Source organism: Triturus cristatus, chromosome 5_1 (genome assembly GCF_964204655.1).
Source record: "Triturus cristatus chromosome 5_1, aTriCri1.1, whole genome shotgun sequence".
Taxonomy (NCBI): domain Eukaryota; kingdom Metazoa; phylum Chordata; class Amphibia; order Caudata; family Salamandridae; genus Triturus; species Triturus cristatus.
Window position 1 is genome coordinate 751,503,542 of NC_140587.1, and position 6,604 is coordinate 751,510,145.

Here is a 6,604-nt window from a genome sequence, read left to right on the forward strand (position 1 = left end):
AAAATGCTACTAATTAACAAAATCACATCCTAAGACTTTAATTGTATGCTGACCTCTAGCCACCTATGCATTCCACATATTACTGCCTACCTCTTTTGTATTGAAGGCGAATACCGAATGTATGCTATCTCAACCACCTAATGTTTAATAACTGTGTATTGTGAGGTGTTCTGATTCCCTCGGGGACCATTCTTTGTTGACTACTAGTCACCTATATTATCCATATACTACTATATACCTCTTTTCCACAGAATGGCGAATACCAAATGTTTGTATAATACCTCAACCTTCTAATGTTTAATAACTATATATTTTAAAGCCCTCTGATACCCTTGTGGGTCACGTTCGCTCTACATAAAACTTTAGAAATAAAATAAATAAACAGGACTCATGGGATTCCTTCTTCAGGATAATTCACCCAATGTTTGTTCTCAACTCTGCTTCCAGGGTGCTTTGGTAACATATAATGCACATTGCACATGTTGACAAGCAAGTTATCTTCAACAAATATGGTCAAGCAATTTGTGTCCCTAGTGGCTTTTATTCTTTTAAAATATTTGTATTATACTTTTTTTTTTTTTTTAAACACAGAAAACTAAACCATAACGAAATCAGATACAGTCCTGCAGCGTCGTACATTAGTAATCCATGCATCAGATAGTACGTTTTTATAGCCACGACGGGCCATTTGAAAAGGCATCAGTGCAAACCCTATACTGTTGTATCGTGGTTCCATGGGGTCTCCCTGTCCTTTAGGCGCCAAGGGCCTATTACTGGTCGTTTAGCCCAAGAGGAACATCCGTCTGAGACCCGGCTAGTCGTCACCCACTGCGACATCAAAACCATAGTATTTCCTCCATTGACCCCATATACTGTGAAATTTCTTCGGGCATTCTCTCGACCTATAGGTGACCCTTTCTGCTGCCATATACATGTCCATCCCGGCTCTCCACTCATGTAGCGGTGCAGTGACAGCCCCCCCACATTCTTGCCACTTCCCTCTTCGCCACCACCACTGCTAATGCTGTAAAGAGTATTTGCGGTCTGCTCAGGTCTACGTTGCCCGGGATTACCAACCGTATAACTGTAGGGTCCGAGGGTATATCAACTTCCAGTACTTTACTCAAATCCTGCAATATCCTCCCCCAATAGACCAGTATTATAGTGCAGTCCCAAATGTTGTGGTAAAAGTCGCACTCCCCATGTCCACATCTGACAGGTAGGGGCACTTGCTCATCTTATTTTATGCAATCTGGCTCGGTCGTAGTAAGCATTTTGTATTGAACGAGGCGAAGGGGTGATTTAATCGTCACCTCCCTAGGGTACATTAAGACTGCATCCCAGTCTATGGTTTCAAGTGTGCCCAAGTTCCCCTCCCAGGTAGATCGTAGCTTGCCCAATCTGTCCGGGGCATTATTAATGAGGGTCCGGTATGTAAGTGACACTGCCTTGGTAGGAATGTGCTCCTGGAGCAGTCTCCCCTCTAGTGGTGCACAGTCCAGCAGTGGGGAATCACCTATGTTCTCTGCTTGCCATGCGTGCCTCATTTGAGCATACCTTAAGAACTGGGAGGTCTGTAGTGCAAAGTCTCGTTGAAGGGTATCGAAACTTAAGTTTTCCCTTAACCATAATATCCCCTATGGTGGAGATACCTATATAGTCCAACCCTCCAAAGCCTGGTAGCTTCCATATTTCTGTTAGCCAAGAGCAATGTCAAAGAGGTGTTTGTTTAGTGAGTTTCTGATCCCACCCCACTGTCTTCGTTGCCCACCCCCACGCCTCTATTGTGGCTTGCGTGGACGGGAGAAGTCTTCCTTTACCTCTGCCACCATTAAGATAGTGTAGGCAGGTGTCGGGCCATGGTTTCCCTCTTGAATCTGTAGGTGGGCTGATCTCCCGATGCATGTAGCCATTCATTTACTGGGGCTAGTTGTTCCGCCCAGTAGTAGGGCTCTATGTCAGGGAGCGATATCCCTCCATTGTACTGGTTTCGTTGTAAGGTACAAAGTGCAATTCTAGGTAGTTTCCCCAGTCACAGGAGTGAGCGTAGCTCAGCGTCTATTTCCCGGAAGGTTGCTCGTGGGAGGAGGAAGTACGTGTTTTGTAGTGCATATAGTAATCGGGGGAAAGGGATCATTTTGAACATAGCGGCCCAGCCTAGTATGGTGAGTGGGAGCGCTTTCCAGCGCTGTGCATCTTCTGCGAAGTTCTTGAGTATGCGCCTAATGTTTTTCCGAAAGCAAAGGTCCCCATCAGTGGTAAGGTAGATCCCCAGGTAGGTAAACCCACCATTGGCTATCTGGAGGTCCCTGGGGAGGGTGAGCCACGTGGTCAAAATACCTGGGCTATATATTACTGATTTGTACCAATTGATCGTATGCCCAGAGTTATGTCCGTACCCATCTATAGTATGAAACAGGGTAGGAATCGCAGTAGTCGGGTGTGTGATATACAAGTATGTCGTCCGCATACAGGGAAATCTTTTCTTCCAAAGTATCCCCTGGATGGATGCAAAATCTGCGTACCTCAGGGTGCTGCCGGACAGCACAAGCCGGCGTTTCTACAGTGAGGGCAAAAAGTAATGGTGCTAGAGGACAGCCCTGCCTGGTACCTCGTCGAATGGGGAAGGCCTCTGAGTTTGTGCCGTTCACCCTAACCCGCGCCCTGGGGTCTTTATACAAAAGTCCCACCCATTTCCGGAAGTTGGGGCCTATACCAAATTTGAGCAGGGTGGCCTCAAGGAAGGGTCAGTGGACTGCGTTGAACGCCTTTTCTGTGTCCAGTGACCGGAGAAGGTGGGGGGGGGGAGTCACGATCCTTGACCTCCATTATCCAATTGTGGGTCCTGCGCAGATTCATTCCTGTCGCCCGGTCAGGCCAGAATCCAGACTGATCGTGGTGGACTAGGGTCGTTATTACCTGAAGGAGCCTCGTGGCGAGGATCGTCACCAATATCTTCACTTCCGTATTAAGTAGGGATATCGGGCGATAGGATTCGCACTGGTTTTGTGGCTTCCCTTGTTTATGGATAGGGATGATTGTGGCCATACGTAGATTTAAAGGGAGGACTCACTCTTGGCATGCATCTTGAAAGAGGCATAAAAGGTGGGGACTAAAGAGATGCGTACATCTTTTATAGAGTTCCACTGGCAAGCCATATGGTCCCGGGGGTTTTACCAGGGCGTAGTTGGGTTATGGCCATTTTAAGTTCTTCAATCGTAATGTCTGCATCTAGTCCTTCCCTGTCTGCCTCATCTAACAATGGGGTATGTATCTCCGCCATACAGTCTACAATGCGATACCAAAGGGGATGATGGATGGAGCGTTTGAGCAAATCAAACACTCACCCCCAGTCAACTGATCTGGATTTAATCCATCATCATTCTTTAGCTCACTCCACCACCCCAGTTCAGACATGGCCATATGCAAATCAGTCTGACACTGCGCCTCATGGGAACAGTCCAGCCCGAACTGCCAAGCCATGTCTTCCCTGGACCGGAAACAAGCATCCTGGGACCGCTTTGTTCGCCCTATGTTGGCAGGGTATGCTCAGACGTGGGTCAATCAATCATGACATTTGTATAGCGCATTACTCACCCGGGGGGTCTCAAGGCGCTGGGGGAGGGGGGGGGGGGGCGTTACTGCTCGAAAAGCCAGGTCTTGAGTTGCTTCCTGAAGGAGAGATGGTCCTGGGTTAGCCGGAGGTGGATGGGGAGGAAGTTCCATGTCTTGACTGCCAGGTAGGAGATGGATCTTCCACCGGCGGTGGCTCGGCAGATGCGTGGAACGGCGGCGAGGGCGTGGCTGGTCGACCGTAGCTGGTGGGTGGGCGTGTAGAAGGTCAGGCGGTCGTTGAGGTACTTGGGGCCCAGGTCGTGGAGAGCCTTGTGTGCGTGGGTGAGGAGTCTGAACATGATCCTCTTGCTGACGGGGAGCCAGTGCAGGTCTCTCAGGTGGCCGGAGATGTGGCTGTGTCGGGGGATGTCCAGGACGAGTCGTGCGGAGGCGTTCTGGATGCGTTGGAGTCTTTTCTGAAGTTTGGCCGTGGTTCCGGCGTAGAGGGCGTTCCCGTAGTCCAGTCGGCTGGTGACGAGCGCCTGGGTGACCGGCTTCCTGGTTTCATTGGGGATCCAACGGAAGATCTTTCGGAGCATGCGCAGGGTGTTGAAGCATGATGACGATACGGCGTTGACTTGTCTGGTCATCGAGAGGGAGGAGTCCAGGATGAAGCCTAGGTTACGTGCGTGGTCCGTTGGCTTGGGAGTGGAGCCCAGGGCGGCGGGCCACCAGGAGTCGTCCCAGGCGGAGGGAGATGGTCCCAGGATGAGGACTTCCGTCTTGTCTGAGTTCAGTTTCAGGCGGCTGTTCTTTATCCATTCGGCGACGTCTTTCATCCCCTCGTGTAGGCTGGTTCTGGCGGAGGCTGGGTCGTTGGTGAGGGAGAGGATCAGCTGGGTGTCGTCTGCGTAGGAGATGATGTTGAGGTTGTGTTGGCGTGTGATGGCTGCGAGGGGGCTCATGTATACGTTGAAGAATCCGTGGGTGCGTTTCGGGGTGGCTCGGTAGCATGCTGGCGGTCGGCCGGTGTTGAGTGCGTTGAGGGTGGCGGCGTTGTAGGTCCGTCGTGTGGTTTGGCAATGGCAGGGGTCAGGGGTCCTGGCGCGGGCCAGGCACGGACGGGCGCAGACGGGCTTGCCTTTGGCGCGCCTTCGGCGCACAATCGGCGCACCCGCTGCGCGTGAGCGCTGCGCGGACTCTGCCATAAATGGAGAGTGGGGGGGGCGGAGCGAGGGAGGAGCAGCTGGGAGGCGGGAGCGGGGTGGCAAGTGGGGAGGGGAGCGGTGCGGTGATGCTGGAGGGAACGGGGTTGGGGCCGCAGGGGAGCAGCGGCAGGGAGTGGGGAGCGGGGTGGAGCAGCGGGGAAAAACGGCGGTATAGGCACAAAAACAATCAGGGGCACAACAGTTGAGAAAGAAAACAATTACTGGCACAACGGCGAGATCAGGGGCACAACAGTGGATACAACACGGGAAGCAGCGGCGGCAATGGAGACTGGGCACACGAGGATGGGCCACGCGGCGGGTGGAGCGACCGGCTCTGACCAGGTCAGGTCAGGTCACAGCTCCCCGCCTCGCGGACACAAGCTTATGTATCCAGTGGGAGGGAGGAGCAGCTGGGAGGCGGGAGCGGGGTGGCGAGTGGGGAGGGGAGCGGTGTGGTGATGCTGGAGGGAACAGGGGTGGGGCCGCGGGGGAGCAGCGGCAGGGAGCGGGGTGGAGCAGCGGGGGAAAAACGGCGGTATAGGCACAAAAACAATCAGGGGCACAACAGTTGAGAAAGAACAATTACTGGCACAACGGCGAGATCAGGGGCACAACAGTAGAAAGAAAAACAATTACTGGCACAACAGCGAGATCAGGGGCACAACAGTGGATACAATACAGGCAGCGGCAATGGAGACCGGGCACACGAGGATGGGCCACGCGGCGGGTTAAGCGACCGGCTCTGACCAGGTCAGGTCAGAAGCTTATATATCCAGTGGGAGGGAGGAGCAACTGGGAGGCGGGAGCGGGGTGGCAAGTGGGGAGGGGAGCGGTGCGGTGATGCTGGAGGGAACGGGTGTGGGGCCGAGGGGGAGCAGCGGCAGGGAGCGGGGTGGAGCAGCGGGGGAAACCGGCGGTATAGGCACAAAAGCAATCAGGGGTACAACAGTTGAGAAAGAAAACAATTACTGCCACAACGGCGAGATCAGAGGCACAACAGTAGAAAGAAAAACAATTACTGGCACAACAGCGAGATCAGGGGCACAACAGTAGAAAAAAACAATTACTGGCACAACAGCGAGATCAGGGGCACAACAGTGGATACAATACGGGCAGCGGGTCCCTTGCTCACTTTGCCACTGGATTCAAGATAGCCTGGCTGATGAGGGTTATGAACCCAAAACCGGGCCCAGGATGCTCGTTTCCGGTCCAGGGAAGGCATGGCTTGGCAGTTCGGGCTGGACTGTTCCCATGAGGCACAGGGTCAGACTGATTTGCATATGGCCATGTCTGAACTGTGGTGGTGGAGTGAGCTAAAGAACGATGATGAATTAAACCCAGATCAGTTGACTTGGGGTGAGTGTTTGATTTGCTCAAACGCTCCGTCCATCATCCCCTTAGGTATCGCTATATAGTCTACAATGGCAGAGGCCAGCCATAGGGGCCGGACGTCATAGAAGGTTGCATAGTAAGACGCGAAAGTCCTTACCATCTGCTCGTCCGTTGTCTGTGGTTTCCCTTGTGGATCTATATGGTTTGCCTCCTTTCGGCTAAGCAATGCCAGGAGTTTTCCCGATTTGTCTCCTACATCAGAGCTTGTGTAGGGTTGCCTGGGCCTGCGCCTTGGCCGCCTGAGTAGCCGGGCCTTGTATTGATGCTGCGTTTCTGTCAGTTGCCTTAGGACCTGGGTGTCCGCATGTGCAATATTCCGTCACTCAAGGGTAAGGATCTGGGTTTCTAGATTAGTTAACTCTTCCTGATCTTTCCTCCTTTCCCACGCTACTGTGTTTTGCGCCCTGTCCCGCAGAACTGTGTTATAAGCTTCACCGAGGACTACCCCT